The 18,285-nt window shown below is 36.7% G+C and overlaps 1 protein-coding gene and 2 long non-coding RNA genes across 7 annotated transcripts in view; 1 reads left to right on the top strand and 2 right to left on the bottom strand.

Moving 5' to 3' along the window:
* si:dkey-287i17.4 overlaps positions 1-10,348 on the bottom strand; it is a 126,602-nt gene extending 116,254 nt beyond the window's left edge. Inside the window, exons 1-2 of the long non-coding RNA XR_012385301.1 lie at positions 10,310-10,348; positions 8,649-9,462 (exon numbers count right to left, since the gene is read on the bottom strand). This is a non-coding gene — a long non-coding RNA (si:dkey-287i17.4). The remainder of the gene's footprint in view (positions 1-8,648; positions 9,463-10,309) is intronic.
* Positions 1-17,822, bottom strand: part of LOC141376106 (uncharacterized) — a 107,719-nt gene extending 89,897 nt beyond the window's left edge. Inside the window, exon 1 of the mRNA XM_073912603.1 lies at positions 16,426-17,822. The gene's annotated coding sequence lies outside the window, so the exon portion shown is untranslated. The remainder of the gene's footprint in view (positions 1-16,425) is intronic.
* On the top strand, positions 14,208-16,013 carry LOC103911633 (uncharacterized). 5 transcript variants are annotated; one of them, XR_011016822.2, is made up of 5 exons: positions 14,208-14,289; positions 15,105-15,159; positions 15,242-15,303; positions 15,461-15,511; positions 15,814-16,013. It is a non-coding gene; the product is annotated as an uncharacterized lncRNA (long non-coding RNA). The 5 variants fall into 5 exon arrangements; XR_012385299.1 differs by having other exon boundaries at positions 15,461-15,515; XR_002459558.3 differs by lacking the exon at positions 15,105-15,159 and having other exon boundaries at positions 15,231-15,303.
* Positions 17,823-18,285: the final 463 nt, after the last annotated feature.

Here is an 18,285-nt window from a genome sequence, read left to right as displayed (position 1 = left end):
TGACCTGAAACCCCAAAAGGTGAAAGTGCCGGATCACTTTGTCTCTGTGCATAAGCAATTGCTCCGAGAGAGGGCAAAAATCAGCCAGTCGTGAAGAAAATTGAGTATGCGGATGCCCGCGAGCTGAAGGGGCACTAAGGCACCCTCCGCGGGCTCTGTGAGGACCCGCGGAGACAGAGAGAGTCCAAAGGGGAGGGCTTTGTATTGCCATGCTCGACCTTCAAACGCAAACTGCAGAAACTGACGGTGGCGAGGAAGAGTGGAGACATGGAAATACGCTTCCATCAGGTCTAATGCTGCAGACCAACCCAGAGGATAAACGCACCGGAGGATGCGCTTCTGCATGAGCATTCTGAACGGCAGCTTGAGCAGACAGCGGTTCAAAACGCGCAGATCTAGGATTGGCTGTGACCCATTGCTCTATTTGGGCACGATGAAGTGTGGGCTGTAGAACCCGCTCTCCATCTCGGCTCGATTGCATCCTTCGCCAGGAGGACAGCAATCTCCTCTCGCAAGACAGGGGCGGACAGGGGGCTGACCCTGGTAAATACACACCCGTGACTTGGGGGGGCCGTTTCGCGAACTGGATCACATAGCCGAGTCTGATTGTGCGTATGAGCCACCGCGAAGAGCTGGCCCGCGCTAACCAGGCAGGCAGAGCTCTCGCTAATGGACTCATCGCTACAATCGGTGACGTACCAGCAGTGGGGCAGCGCGGAGTGGGTGTGCTGATCCGGGAAGCACGTGGGTCCCACGGAAGAGCTGGAGGTGAGAGATTTGCTCTCACTCCACACCCGAGCTCCGGAGGGGAGGCTCGAGGGGTGGGAGAAAGGAGACCGTCCTCCCAGCGCTCGTGAGCCACTGGCAAAACACACCGAATCTGCAAGCTAGAAAGCATAGCGTCCCAGACTGGCAGATTTCGGACTGTCACATCCGGGGAAGTGGAAAAGTGCTCTTTCATGGTGTCCCAGGTGAAAAAAAGTGCACTAAAATACACTTATTTAAGTATACTTAGTACACTTTTCAGTAATGTACTAAAAGTTCTCTATTTTCACACACTAATTTTGTACTTTATGTACTAAAAGATAGTATTAAGTATATGTTGAGATAAACTTAATACCATCTAAGTGCACTCAACTGTGCTATTTTGAGACGCACTGAAATTGAACTAAAATGTGCTTTTAACATACTATATCTGTATTTTAAAAATATATATTTAGTTACAACTAGAAATACACTTAAACCCTAATCTTAAACATTTATAAATACATTTAAGAATAGCTTAAAGCATAATAGTAATATATTAAAAGAATATACAAAATGTGAAAGCAGTGTGCTAAAATACACTTTAAGTATATTTAGTACAATTTTCAGTAATGTACTAAAAGTGCACTATTTTCGCACACTAATTTTGTACTTAATTTACTAAAAGATATTATTAAGTATATGTTAAGATAATCTTAAAACCATCTAAGTGCACTCAACTGTGCTATTTTGAGACACACTGAAATTGAACTAAAATGTGCTTTTAACATACTATATCTGTATTAAAAAAATATATTTAGTTACAACTACAAATACACTTGAACCTTACTTTTAAACATTTAAATATATTTATGACTAAATTACAGCATAATAGTAATATATTAAAAGAATATTCAAATTGTAAAAAAAAGTGTGCTAAATACTGTATTAAAAGTGCTCTATTTTCCCAAACTAATTTTGTATTTAATGTACTAAAAATTTGTATTAAGTAGTTTAAGATAAACTTAATTACATCTAAGTGTACTCAACTGTGCTATTATGAGACAAAATGAAGCTGATCTAAAATGTGCTTTTAACATACTAAACATTTATTTAAACAATACATTTTGAAGGGATCCCAGGTAAAAAAAATATATAATTAAATGCAATTAAAATACACTTAAATACCCGCAAATAAATTTTTAGTACATTGTTATTTTTTTTATTTTTTTGTGTTAAATAAAAGTTTGATGGTTTTACACTATAAATATAATAATTAAAAGTATGTTTATACTTCAGTAGGACTTTAGTACACTTGACAAAAGTATACCAAATACCAGTAATACTTAAATAAATTTTTAGTTGTACTACAATAAAGTACACTACAGAAAAAACATCCAAAACAGTTGTATTAGTGTAACCTGACGACTGACACAAACAACAGAGATAGGATCCACGAGCAGGTTTAATCAGTGGTCAGGCAAGCAATGGTCAATACAGGTGCAAACAGAAATACAAGGGAAGTCCAGAATCATAGTCAAAGGATCAGGGACAAGGCTAGGGTCAAAACACAGGAAAACAAGACTAGGAAACGCGTTGTAGTGTTACTTTACAGTTAACAAGACTCGGCAATGTGAATGAGTGAGTGTGTTGCTTAAATAGTGTGTGCAATCAGTCTCTGACAATCCTAAGGTGGTGTTAGTGTAATCATTCTAGATGAGGAAGCATGTGTGCGTGAGCAGAGTGCATGTATGAAAATGTAGTCCAGAAATGGCGGAATTGTAGTCCATGGTTAATGTGAATGAAGTTATTGTGACACTAGCCGCATTTCCACTATCAGGCCAGTGCGAGCCAGGGCTTAAATCGGGCCAGGGCGGGCCAATCGCCCGGGAGGTGGAGCAGGGAGGCCGAAATCATGTCGCGTTTCCACTGTGGGGCTAGTAGCTTGCAGCGCGTCAGCAAACCCCGCCCCCAGAACATCCCCCGAATCGAACGTCACTCAAACCGCCCACTTCAGCGAGAATCATGCAGATAAAGCACATCATCACGAAACTATTAAAATTAGGACAACCAAAACAAACAAATGACACGTTACTGTACAGCAATACAACGCATGTCTATACGCACATGCCTGTGTGTTTTCATTCATCATATTCATTTACTCGCCGACCGACTGGCATCGAAATCCAGTGGTCTTGCCACCAACGGAGGGACCCGGAGCGCAGGGAGCGCACACATCCATAATATAACACCACATATATAAAATTCTCCGTTAATAACTCGATATAAAATGTTTTTTATAACATCCTCTAGACAGAATCTGTCCAACGTTCATCCCAAATGCTCCGGAGAGAACTGAAACATGATTTTTTCCCTATAGGCTTTATGACACTTAATAGGTGATTCCCTTTATTTAAAGATGTTGCTTATTATATCTAAAGTAAAGGAAAGTGTTCAGTGTTTCAGCACATAAGAGCAGCACGTAATTAAATATTGCCTTCTCATGTCTGAATTGGTGGCTGATTCGTGACAGTAATTGAAGTTTTGTCAAATGAAGTCCCAGCTAGAAATTTTTAGTTCTGAGATCAGGACAGGTATCTGATGTTAACTAATATAAAAGTGATCATACATGAAACATCTGGGATCAGGACAGGTATCTGATGTTAACTAATATAAAAGTGATCATACATGAAACACCTGGGATCAGGACCGGTATCTGATGTTACTGTATATGATATATAAAGTATTTGACACAAAAGCCCTGGGATCGGGACAGGTATCTTAAGTTATAACAGTATTAATGTAATCTGAGATGTATCTTAAGTTAATTTGTTTAATATAACATACACTGACTTCACATGAAACACCTGCGATGAGGACAGCTATTTTGTACTGCATATAAAAGGCATTGGACACGAAACCCCTGCGATTACGTACAGGTATTTGTACTGCATATAAAAGGCATTGGACACAAAACCCCTGCGATTACGTACAAGTATCTGAATCAAACGGCTGTTTTCACAATCTGCGCATGATCCCCCTGCTGAAAAAACCAGCATAGACCAGCATTGCTGGTCACCAGCAAGACCAGCATATGTTGTGTTTTGGTGCTGGTATGCTGGTGACCAGCATGGGATGCTGGTGCTGGTATGCTGATAACCAGCATGGGATGCTGGTGCTGTGATGCTGGTGTTATGCTGTGGTGACCAGCATGGGATGCTGGTGCTATGCTGGTGACCAGCATGGGATGCTGGTGCTGTGATGCTGGTGACCAGCATAGGATGCTGCTGCTATGCTGGTGGCCAGCATACAAGCACCAGCATCCCATGCTGGTCACCAGCACCAAAACACAACATATGCTGGTCTTGCTGGGATTTGGGTGCTATGCTGGTGACCAGCATGAAATGCTGGTGCTGGGATGCTGGTCACCAGTATGAGATGCTGCTGGGATGCTGGCGCTGGTATGCTAGTGACCAGCAATCCCATGCTGGTCACCAGCATCTCATGCTGGTCACCAGCACCAAAACACAACATATGCTGGTCTTGCTGGGATTTGGGTGCTATACTGGTGACCAGCATGAATTGCTGGTGCTGGGATGCTGGTCACCAGTATGAGATGCTGCTGGGATGCTGGCGCTGGTATGCTAGTGACCAGCAATCCCATGCTGGTCACCAGCATCTCATGCTGGTCACCAGCACCAAAACACAACATATGCTGGTCTTGCTGGGATTTGGGTGCTATGCTGGTGACCAGCATGGAATGCTGGTGCTGGGATGCTGGTCACCAACATGAGATGCAGCTGGGATGCTGGCGCTGATAGTGACCAGCAATCCCATGCTGGTCACTGATAGCAAATTACATCTGGCCCAGATATGGCCCACATCCCCCACTTTCTTCTGGCCCACATACAGCGCGGAATGACGGCGATGTCTCAAGCTGATTGTGGCTGTCATAAGGATCCAAATGTCAGCCACAACTGAACCAGATCTGGGCCATATCTCAGAAAAAGCTTGGTCCATTTCTGGGCCAGATGTGGCCCATACATTTTCTTAGATCTGGCCCAGCTGCGGCCCATGCAAATTCTGAAATCTGGCCCAGCTGCGGCCCATGCAGTTTTTCAGATCTGGCCCAGATGCGGCCCATGCAATTTCACAGATCTGGCCCAGATCTTGTTCAGTTGCGGCTGACTTTTGGGTTAGATGTGGCTGACATCTACATTTGGTAGCTATATAAATCACATTAAAAGGAATGCTTAGTTTAAATTGCTTTATTTAAAAAATTGCTTTAAAGGAAGCATATAAATTGATAAATACAAATATATAATTTATATAAATTATATAAATAGATGCATACAAAAAAAACAACAACAGATTTATCAATGCAATACATATAAATATATGAATTAGATAAATAAATGCATACAGAATTATCACAAATTAAATGCAAATAAATATATATAAAAGTTAAAATTAGGTAAGTGGATATACAGAATAAGAAGAACATACAAACACAAATGTATATACAAATTAGATAAATAGATACAGAAAAAAACACAGAAAAAAAAAAAAAAAAAAAAATATATATATATATATATATATATATATATATATATATATTTATAAAATGCATATTAATTAAATTAACAAATATTTTATAACCATATAACTAGATAAAAAGATATATAAAGGGCAATCCAAAAACAAGATCAGAGGCGAGGCAAGGGTCAAATAAACAAATGATAATTACAGAAACAAGATAAACAAGTACGAGTAGACTGAACAAACACAGAAATCGCATATTTAACAAAAACATATTATTTAAAAAATTACAACGAAAAATTATTTGTCTGATGAAGAGCCAGCGGCTCGAAACGTTTCACGCTCTGTGTCAGCCTTTTTAATTTAATAAATTTGTATTTTTGGAGCCTTGGTGTTGCCGCCTTTGATTTACATTAAATAATTACAATTAAATATTTATTAGCATCTACCCAGAACCAAAAATTTTTTTTAAATTAAATAAACTGAAAATCCAACAGGGCAGTCCAAGAGTGAGGTCAGGGGCAAGCAAGGGTCAAAGCCAAAAAAAACAGTCCAATGCAAAACATCCTGAAAATCGGAGAAGACAACAATTAAAAGGTGCTGTTTGCAGAGTACATACAGGCACAACTCGATTAAAATTAAGGACTTTTAAGCACATTTTTAAGCACCTATTTTTATTTTTAAGACTGACAAGCAACGTATTGAACACCTGAAATGTATTCTCAGCAATACATAAAAACATTCCATAGGAACTACCTATCAATTTATAAAAAATAAAAAATAATATTAATATAATATTTCATAGTATTAAACCTATTTTAAATGTGCTTGTGAAATAATTTTTTTAATGTTTTTGTAGATGGAAAGAAAACTGAAAATTAAATTACATTAAATTAAAGGACTAGAAATACTATTATATTGCTAAAATAAAACAAATTTTAGTAAATAATACTAATACAGAGTAAAAGTACATGGTACTATTTTAGCTAGTTACATTTGGAGAAAAAAAAAATCGGATTTTCATTACGGACCTTTTTTAAGTGTAAACTTGTTTGAATGGTTTAATTACAAGACTACATAAAAAGGAATTTGCACTAACAAAGGAAGTTTATTTCCTTTAAGGAAGTTTAGTATATTTTCAAGCTTAGGAAGGTTTTATACTTCCTTATAATATTATTAATATTATAAAATATTTGAAATATTTTTTTACATTTTCTACATTTTTCAAAGCAGTGTTTTAAGAGCCTTATTGTTTATTTTGATAAATATAACAACAGATTGCTTTGACCTGTAATGCCTGTACAATTTAGTGACGCTTTAAGACAGACTATGTATAAATCATACAAATACCTCATTCAAAAACGTTTCTAGCATACCAACCCCGTGACGTCAGACACAGCAATATTCCAAGATGGGGGTGCCTTTGTGCTAAAAGCTCTAGTAAAACATGCCCTTTTCATCAAAATTTTTACATTAATCAAGTTTGGTTAATATATTTTTTATTAAATCAGAAAGCAATTTACGAAATAATGTAAACTCGATTGACTGCATCCCTTCTACTACAAGACACTGGGAAGAATTTTTGCTAGGCGATGTAGGAAGATCTGACACTCAAAGTTTTCTCCATCAATTCATAGTCTGAAGTCTTGGTAATTAGTGAAAGTACCTTTGAACTGACTGCAGATCTTGATATAGTCTTTCTTGATCTGGTCTTCTCCACTTTCGATCCTTCCCTGGGTTAATCTTTACAAGGAACTTGCTGAATGGAAAAAAAAATACTTAGTGATAAAAACCTGGACTATATAATGCTCTAAAATATTTGAAATAAAAGCAACATAAAAGGACAAGCTTGTGGTGGAGGTTTGCTAGAAAAATATGTGGGAGAGGATGTTGTGTGTGAGTCAGACTGAGACAGACTGTTGTATGAATGTGTGTTTTTGAGTGTATGAATGTGAGAATGCATTCACAAGAGTGTGTGTTAGTTTGAGGATTTTGCTATTTTAAATATTAGGGTCAAACAGAGTAATTTGGTTAGTTAAGTTGTTTAAAATTATTTTCATTGATTAAATACTTGCCCATATATAGATGTAAAGAATAACCAAAAGAAATAATGCATTAAAATGTCATTATATTTTATATTCAATCTGCAAATCATTTGTTGTGAAATTTGAATGACTTCCATTCAGTATATGAATAAAATAAATTAGAATAAGAATAAAACAATAGAACTCTATAAAAAAATACTTCCTATCAAAATAAAGCAGGTGCTTTTACCTTAAGGAACTTTATTGGTATGGTTCCCTGCTTCCAGTTAGTTCAACTTTAGATACCTCCATAATCTGTACTCTGGTGCTTCATTTGGTTCTTGACTTAAGGCTGATTTATACTTCTGCGTCAAACGCCGGCGTATGCTATGGCGCTGACGCATAGCCCTTCGCCGTGGCCGTCGCCGTCACTGAGGTGCACTTCTCAAAAAATGTAACTACACGTCGCAACGACGCCTAGCGTAAGCTCTGTGATTGGTCGGCTTGGTAGCGCTGACGAGTCTGGGCGGGACCGAGAGCAGCGCGAATGTGAGCGAGCGATTGTTTACAAGTGTGGAGTACCGTGAAGGAGCTCCGGATGGAAAGTTTTGTTTTGTGTTTAGCTCATAGTTAAAGTTGTTGTACGTCCACCGGTTCCTGCCTCAAAATGAGCGAGTTTGAGCCACTTGTACATCCCGGAAGTGTTTAGGAAAAGCAAAAAAGTAACGAAGAAACTCGACACAGAGGAACATTTAAACCTCACTGCCAACTAGCGTTTCGAAAGTGTTAATGCAGACCGACAGAGACAGCGCGCAGAAGTATAAATGCACAGCCACGCGCGTTGCATGCGCCGTTGGTTACGCCGGTCCCCTGACGCAGAAGTATAAATCAGGCTTTAAGAGTAACTGGTGTCGCATTCCAGGTCCATCACAATCTGAGCTAAAAGGACAATATGACAAAAGACAAGACAAATATGAATACACATAACATACAGAATAAAACATTTAAAAATTTAGTTTACTATTCTGCCACCATTTATTCATCCTCTACTTGTTTCAAAGCAGTTTGAATCTGTTAAACACTGAAGCAGATATTTTGAAGAATGTTAGAAACCTGTAACTATTGATTAACATAGTAGGAAAAACTGGGTTTGTGTTCATTCATTTTTTTTCAGCTTCATCCCTTTATTAATCTGGGGTCACCAAAGTGGAATGAACAGTCAACTTATCCAGCATGTTTTACGCAGCAGATACTCTTCCAGCTGCAACACATCACTGGGAAAAACCCATACACTCTCATTTACACACATTCACTAAGGACAATTTAGCTTACCCAATTCACCTGTACCGCATGTCTTGTGGGGGAAACAGGAGCACCCGGAGGAAACCCACGCCAACACGGGGAGAACATACAAACTACACACAGAAATGCCAACTGACCCAGCCGAGGCTCGAACCAAAAACATTTTTGCTGGGAGGCAACAGAGCTATCCACTGTTCCACCGCACTGCCTGAGTTTATGTTCAACAGAACAAAAAAAATATTTTGAAACAAGTGGAGGATAAAAGATGTCATTATTTTTGGGTGAACTATCCCTTTAAAATTTAAGTGTCAAGCATTAGTCTTAAAAACTTATGTATCACTACAGGAAAAATAAATCAAATACCTCTTGTGAACAAGCAAAATCATTATGCCATTGTTTTCAACGGTTTTCTTTTACATTTTTCACTCTGAAATTATAACTTAAACATGCGATAAAAGGTAAATTAATCTACTTTTGACATAAAATAAAATGTTTTTCCAGCTCACCAGTACATTCAAATTTGACATTTTTCAGAAAACAATTCAATAAGGTACCTTGTGGAAACATTTAGACTTTCTTTCAAATTAGATTTTTTTTAATAATAGATTTTTTAAGTAAGCTACGACCTCACACAATGATAAAATAGCAGCAATAAATCTTGATATATTTTAATAATAAATAAAACAAAATATATTATTTCAGTACCCAACAACCAGTCTGACATATACAATTTACAAAATATGTACAATATTGTACCTGGTGTGCTTGATGATGAAGTCAAACAATTAGTAATGCACTGATGTGATAGTTGTCCTTTCCTTCAGCTTGCATCCTTGCATGATTCCTTTCTTTTCTGTAACAAATTAATACAATATAATCATTTTATAAAAATATTATTTTTATTGCCACAAAACCATTTGTTTGGACTTGATACATATGTTCAAGATTAATGGTGCAATTCAGTTTCCAGGCTGTTTTAAAGTAATATAAAACATAAGATATGGATTTTAAGCTTATTTAACACAATTGATTTTATTTTTTAACAAGGTTTAATATTTCATAACACACTTAGCCTTCTTTTTTAGCTAATTAATTTCCTTTATAAGTCATTTAACACATCATGTTTCAACTGTGGATTTTTTTTCAAACGTTTTGGCTTTAAAAATTGTTTAATGCAGACCAGTCTCAACAGAGGCCAGCATGAACCACATAACGTTACTCTGCAAACTTTTGCTGAAACTTAATAAAACACACATTAACAAGCAAATAAAGATCATTAGGATTAACATTACCAAAAAGAGACTGTTCGTTCAGTGTTTGAGCTAAAACCAGTACGTTAACGTTACAAAAGCAGAACTCAGCACCTATTACAACTGTATAAAACGGACAGCATATGATTCATTCATTCAAGCTCCCGTTTCGACGCTGTTCTTCATATAACTCTTATTGATCATTTAATTGGGAATGACGAGCGAATAAAAGGACAATTGTAACTTAAATGAATTTGTTAAAACCCCGAGCACAATCAACTTAACAGATTACTGAACTGACGGCGGCCATCATTCTTAGCCGTTTTTAGCCATATTATCCACATATAAGTTACAGTTTTATCACTATTCAAAACAGGGGCTTTTCTAACAAATAAAAACATTACCTGACGACAAATATCTCACAAATATGATTTTAAAATAATAACTTACCCGATATAAAGAAGAAGATGAAATGGCGGACTTGACTTCACTCCCTCGTTTGAAAAAAATAACCGTCATTCACGAGGCTCCGCCCACTCCACCGTAATGCAAGGATGAAGCGAAACACATATTCGCCACCAGGGGGCAGTTTTATGATTATGTTTTTAAATAAATAAATAAATATATATATATATATATATATATATATATATATATATATATATATATATATATATATATATATATATATATATATATATATATATATTAATATATTAGGGTAAGGGTAATTAGGCAAGTTATTTTATAACAATGATTTGTTCTGAAACTGTAGAAAAAATATATAGCTTAAAGGGGTTAATAATTTTGACCTTAAAACACTTTTAAAAAGATAAAAAACTGCTTTTATTCTAGTCGAAGACTTTCTCCAGAAGAAAAAAATATTATCAGACATACTGTGAACATGTCCTTGCTCTGTTATGTAACATGCTGTAATTCTAGAATATTTACTGTTATTTTTAATATTCAGTAGCTTGTTATATAAAAACTATAACACTTTAAGATATATTTACAATCAACTAATTGCTAATTAACATGCTTATTGATAGCATATTGTCTATAAAATTTGTTGACACTGTTACAGGTGCACACACACAGAACCAGGATAGACTTTTGGGCCTTTTTATGTTGAGTTTGCATGTTGTTTCTGTTGGTTTCCAGTTTCTTCCACAGTGCAAAAATTTGCAGTATAAGTGAATTTTGGATAAACTAAATTTGCTGTAGTTTGTGATTAAGATAATGTGTGGTGTTTCCCAGCACTGAGGATTGTACCCTCAGGGCTGTGTTGCAGAAGCATTAGTATCTGATTGCAGACTTGCATATGCAAGCTGAGACACACAGTTTGACATGCAATGTCAGAAACAATGCACTCAAATAGAGCTAGTGACATCAAAGTGAGGGGTCGGGTTAGGAGCGGGGTTAGGTGTGCGCATTAAAATTGGTCAGATTTATTTTTATTATTTTTTGTGTTCTTTAGAATAAGTAAATAAAACTTTGTTTTGTTTACAAAGATCAGCTTTACGAACACAATTATGTTATTCTCATTCTACTGCTCAGTTCTCTGACATTTTTTTCTATATAGTTATTTTATTCATAAACAAAACATTTATGTCTATTTAATATTCAAATTAAATAAAAAAAGAACAATGTTGTATGTGGCATTTAATCAAACAAAATCATTATAAAAACGTAGAATTGCAAAAAATAACACCAAGAAAACAGCACTTTAATTCAGTATTATTAGATTATGAATTCATTTGTAAAATTGTTCATTAAAAAGTAGTACTAATAGCAAATTAAATCCACCCAGTAGGTGGCGGTAGGACACTGTCTTAATTCATTCAAATGGAACTAAACAAAACATTAATGGATCAAAACATAATAAATGATGAAACTCACTGCATTTATAGACATTTATAGACATACCAGGTAATATGAAAAAAAAATGAATTTTACTCATGCTGGAACATTTACATATAACAGATAATATAAATTTTTATTCATAGCAGCCTTAAAGTAAAAATAAATCCATTATTGAGGAAATAAACTGAATTAATATGTGATAAGGTTACAAACATATACTTTCCCTGATAAGCAATAGCTTATTCCTATTCTTAATAACCTAAAGAATCATTTTCAATCTCAGAAAGTCTTATTTAGAACATGCAATGTTATTATTTTCAGAGAAGGTGTAGCGCTCTCACTGACTGATGAGGGACAATAATGTTAATAAAACACAGGAAACACAGAACTGCTGCTGCTTCACATCAGAGTCTGTGTTTTGTTTGAGCAGCAAGCCCCTCCCACTCATTAGGTATGCAGTCTACAGGCAGAAGTAGCCAATCGGAAAAATGTAAATCCTTGCATCACATTACATTAATTTACAATATTTATTTTCTACTTCATAAAATGAAAGTGTACAGACTTAGAAAAACAAATTAACTTTGATTTTCAATTTCTAACAATTTGTAACCACTTCAAAGGCTCCCGTTAATTTAGTTAAACCGGAACTAAAAATACACAACACACACTACACCCGATGTGTCACACACGGGCCACATCTGGCCCACATACAGCAGGCCACAACTCACACTACACCCGGTGTGTCACACACGGGCCATATCTGGCCCACATACGGCAGGCCACAACTCACACTACACCCGGGGTGTCACACACGGGCCACATCTGGCCCACATACAGCAGGCCACAACTCACACTACACCCGGTGTGACACATACGGGCCACATCTGGCCCATATGTCTCCTGCCATTGCCAGAAGTGAGCCATATGTGCCTTAGTTGGCCCAGATGTGGCCCAGAACTGTATGCTATCTGGGACCAGTTTTGTCTTGCTTGTCCACCAAACATAGACCAGCATCACCAGCAATACTAAGCTGGTAGACAAGCATGACCAGCAAGCCGAAGCTGGTCTACCAGCATAACCAGCAAGACCAAGCTGGTAGACCAGCATGACCAGCAAGACCAAGCTGGTAGACTAGCCTGACCAGCAAGCCGAAGCTGGTCTACCAGCAAGACCAAGCTTATCTACCAGCTTCACCAGCAAGACCAAGCTGGTTTACCAGCATCACCAGCAAGACCAAGCTGGTCTACCAGCATCACCAGCAAGACCAATCTGGTCCACCAGCATCACCAGCAAGACCAAGCTGGTCTACCAGCAAGACCAAGCTGGTCAACCAGCAAAACCAAGCTGGTCAACCAGCAAAACCAAGCTGGTCTACCAGCATCACCAGCAAGACCAAGCTGGTAAACCAGCTAAACCAGCATTGACCAGCATAGACCAGCATGAAAATCATGCTGGTCTTTGCTGGTTTTTTCAGCACGGCCGTGACCTATGCAAATTCACAGATAGGCCACGCCCACACAATGACGTAGTAGCGGTTACGCTGTACTGAAACCCCTGGAAAAAAAGTGCCTGCCGGTGGTTTTCGATACACTTTGCCATCGTTGGTTTAATACATAGATATACACTAGATGTCGCCTTGCCTATTGTTAGTATGGTAGCGCTCCTTTGAAATGAATGCGGGACCAAGGTACAGTGGAGGACTGTGGCCATGCAAAGCCAGAGATATACACATATACACATATATCTGTGATCGGGAGTTTTCCTGGATGTTAGTATGTATTTTTTTTTCTAATTACGAAAATTATAATTTTACATCACTTTTCTACATTGATGAATCAGTGACCGCACGGGCATTCCTGACAAAAAGCTTGTGTTTGTATGTACAGAAATGTACTATTCACCCTCCCTGTTAAATGTAATCTAATCCGTGTCCCGAAACACACCTCCTCTTCTGCTTTCACTTCTCATACTGACTGAGGGAGCGATTCGTTTGTGAATGAATCCCCTGAACGACTCTTTCACTAACGTTAGTCGACAATCTAGTGTATCTAGTCTTTGTCAGTCACGTGCGTTTGTTGTAAGCGACGTCACACCGGCGCCTTTTTTGTGGTATCGCTTTGCGTGACAATCTAAGAGAGACACATAATGCAAGAGAGATACATGCCATAAAAAGGTCAAGCTGGAGAAATACAAGAAAATCGAGAGCACGCGGTAATTAACAAACCAAACATGCCAGGGTTCGTCATTTTGATAAACTGACTTACATACAGGTTATAGATCCGTTTGAATTAACTGCAAACCATACCCAACAAACACACAACGTTGCCTCAACGTAGCGACCTTCCTACAACGTTGTACCAACATTGCAAAAAGGTTGAGGATTCTACGTTGTTTCTAAAGGTTGTCACAACGATGTCATAAGGTTGCCATTTAAACATCATGAGGGTCGCATGCTTTAGGTTGTGCTTAGGTGGCGTGGACGACCACTGTACAACATTTACTGGTCACAGCTGAATCAGTTTAAATTTCAACAAGCCGTCGTCTCATTCATCAACGACCGAGGAGACGTGAGTATTGCTTTATTTCTTCATGCTAAATAAGATACATAAATCGTGAATATTCAAACAAACCTATGATTTCGACAACAATCTGTTCCAACATTACACACACACAAAAGCCGTAATGAAGTTATTCCGTGCGATTAACATTTCGGCATTCCGTTAACGGACGGCAACAACATTAAAATCATTATGTTAAATCTCTCGATAAAACATTTCCTGATTATTTACCTACGCCTTGTCTTTAGTCAATATGGACAATAATGTTTTTGAAGTTCAGTTTTTTCCATATCCATCGTGATCAGTTAGTATGATACTTCATCACACGAGCCGACCCACTTTTTACAAAACACACAAAATAACTTTTAAAAACAAAACATCTCTGTGCAGATTGCGTCCCGTTAAAGGAACAGTTCACTCAAAAATGATATGTACTCACGAATTATTTGCCCTGTAAATAATAAGTGATTCCAAACCTTTAAGTTTCTTTATTCTGTTGAACACTAAAGACTGTAAGCATTTGCTTTCATGGTAGGAAAACACTATGGAATTAAATAGTTACAGTTTTCCAGCTTTATTTAACATATCTTCTTTATTGTTTAGCAGAAAAAAAGCTAAATAAGTTTGGAACAAATAAAGAATGAGACTAAAATGGCAGAATTGTCAGTTTTGGGTGAGCTATCCCTATAAGTTAAAGTATATAAATTGAGGTTCATATGCCTAATTAATATAGATAGTAATTAAAAGGTCTGCTAGTCTAAATTTCTATTTTGATTGGTCTTTTGATGTTTTATTTAAAACCCACTCTTCTCTTTGCTCAACAGGCTATTTTTACATAGAGGTAATCTTCTATTGATAATTTCTGGATTTTAATTATGCGTAAGTTGCATGAAACTATTGTTTAATCACTCACTGTTGTTTTCAAATTACTTATGTAACTTGTCTTTCAGAATGTTTTCAGCTGTTGAATTCACCTCAGATCAGTGTTGCTGTAATTCCTGATGGAAAGAAGAATTGGATGAGGTAAGAAGTATACTATTCTATTTACTATTAAATGTAGTTATGTTACCTAAAACCGCATGTCCATAATGTGGAAAATAGATCATGCTTATGAAAAATTACTTTATTATTTTGTACAGCTGTTATTGAAATGACACTAAGTTTAACATTTCGTTAACAGCGAGCAACGCCACAACTACAGGACCTCTTCTTTCTCTTCTCATAATTTACAGTAAGTAAGTATTCGGAGACTAACTCTGACTTCTGTTAACTCAAACCTGTTTTCCCTGTATCTCTAAATTTATTTAATTGTTTGTAATTTTGGTATATGATATATTATTAAAACATTAAAATAAAGTAGGCTACATAATTACTCTGGAGATTTTATATGTAATGAAATTACAATAAATGTCTGAAACTTCAATAACTTGCTAGTCATAGTCATTTCCTGTGTAGTGCTGTTGTGTCAAGCACTGATCTGTCCTCTCTTGTTCACTGCCTATTTTGACTTTTGTCTGCTGTGGATCTCTGAAGCTGGATTATCCGTTGAATTTGTTTCTTCCTCTGACTGCTTTCTCCATACCAACAACTACGACTGGTCTTCAGCTGCGCTCCCCGGTCTGCTGTATTCTCCAGTCCAGAGCTTCACTGCCCAGTGTCTGAATTTTAATTTATATATTTATTTATATATTTATTTAGATTTTAATGATTTCTTGTTTACTTTTCTTGTTTGTTTACCCTTTAGTTTAATTATATATATATATATATATATATATATATATATATATATATATATATATATATATATATATATAATCTAAACTTTATTTTATACTGTTTGCTTATAATTAGATACTGTATGTGTACTGTATGTATTAAATGTTGTGAACTATATAATAAAAAGTTTGATTATATTCATTTGTGTGGCATTTTTACACTTTAAAGTTTACACATGCAGTTTTTAAATTAAATAGGAAAAATAAATGAACAATATTTCATATTAAGCAATACTGGAAAAGAATTGCTGCTTATCCTGTATTCTAGGCAGTAATGATAAACTGCCACAAAAAATATTAATACAAGTAGTAAGAACGCCGCCTCGCGGTTGCTGAATGTCGCACGACAACGTTGCTACAGCCTTCTCACGTCTTACATTAGGCTCGTTTGAGGTGCGCCTCGCCTTGACTGCATTGTTAACGAGAGCAGGCGTGCGCAGTAAGAGGAGGGCTCAAAAATTACATCAGAAGTCGGACACCTGCCGAATCTCGCTGTTTAGCCACCTGGAATCGTCACCAGTGGCGGAGATCTCGTTCGCGTTTTTTATCGCAGACGAATGACCTCATGAAATAATACTATGGTGATTTATAGTAAATATTATAGCATTTTTGAACATGTTTATTTAGTATTGGGTTGTGTTTATCGTTGTTGTGATACCAGAACTATAAAATTTAAATAGGCTATTTTAACATGGTTCAAAAGCACTACAGTATACATTACTATGGTATTTTTTAATGTGGGAGTGGATGCAATAGAAATATCACTGTTTTTACAGAGATGGTCAGAATTACAGAAGATGAACAGCTCATTAACTAAAAGGGTGTATTAAAAATATAATTCTGTATATTCAACAAACGTTAAAAGAATAACAAAATAAACAGCTTATACAGCAAGAAAGCTTTCAAGAAACCTAATTTGGCTATATTATAAATGAAGTAGCCATAGCAAGATGCTTTTGAGTGACAAGTCATGACAAATGTTTGTTTGACAAATAAATTCTTAGGGGGTTAATTATATTGACATGCTTATTAGGTCTATATAAACTGCTTTTACTCCAGCCAGACTAAAATAAACAGCCCAAGACTTTCTCCAGAATAAAAACTATTAGACTGTAGGAAAAACTGTGGAAAGTTCTTGGTCTATTAAACATGACTTTTGACTCCACATACATATACATATGTGTGTGTGTGTGTGTGTGTGTGTCTTGTTTACTACACCCTTTTCACTTCTCATATGAAACCACTTAAAGATGAGGCAAAATGACAAAACAGTCTGATTACCTTTGTATTTCTGAATATATGTATATATTTGATTGACTTTAATGCAATAACGCTGCATAAAAATTACAATACAAAATTCACACAAACATACAAAAAGTGAAAATGACAACAAACAGGACTTAAGACTGAGAGAGAAATAGAATACAGCACATGCACATCCTAATGATTTATTAATAACATTCAGTTATATTGGATAGGTCACGTTATGTTTTACAAAGATGTGTTTTGTTTTTGTTTGCGTGTAAATCTAAATAAATAACCATATGTAATGCACTCTATGACTTTTTTTTAATTATCAACGAAAATACAAAAAAGGTATTCAACAAATCCAGGTATAAACCTTAGTAAAACAAGATAATAAAGTGTAATGTGTCAGTCTCATCCAATCAGCATTAAGCTGTGTCGTCAGCCAGTCGTTTCCCATCATGCTTTTAGTGAGCGCAGTCTTTTGAGAGCAACTGCGGCCGACTGCTCTGTCCGAGGTACCCGCCTCGAGATCGCGAGAGTTTTTTGGCGCACGTCAGCGTGACATCAGAGCGAGGCGAAGGCAAGGCGGACACATTTCTAACCGGCATGCATCTTGCGGTGATCACCGGTGATCCATTCTGCGCAGATTTTGGTCAAGTCAAACGAGCCTATTTCTACGTTGTGACAATGTAGCGAGCACGTAAGCGGCAACGTTGCCTTTGAAAAAATACAACGTTGTGCAGACATCGCTACAACGTAAATGTGTTTGTTGGGTAGGAGTACGCTGTCGTCGACCCCTCATTGCTGACAATGACGTCATACTGTATATCATCAATGTCTTAATAATATACATTGTTTTAGTTTGAACACCATTAAACCACAGTAAGTATTTGTAATTATGTATTGCATTTTTTGTTTTATTTCATTAGGTACATCCCAGCAAACACATAACGTTCCCAGGACGTTCTCGGAACGTTCCCTG

This window comes from Danio rerio, chromosome 9, assembly GCF_049306965.1.
Source record: "Danio rerio strain Tuebingen ecotype United States chromosome 9, GRCz12tu, whole genome shotgun sequence".
NCBI lineage: Eukaryota > Metazoa > Chordata > Actinopteri > Cypriniformes > Danionidae > Danio > Danio rerio.
This window is presented reverse-complemented; position numbering and strand designations above follow the sequence as displayed.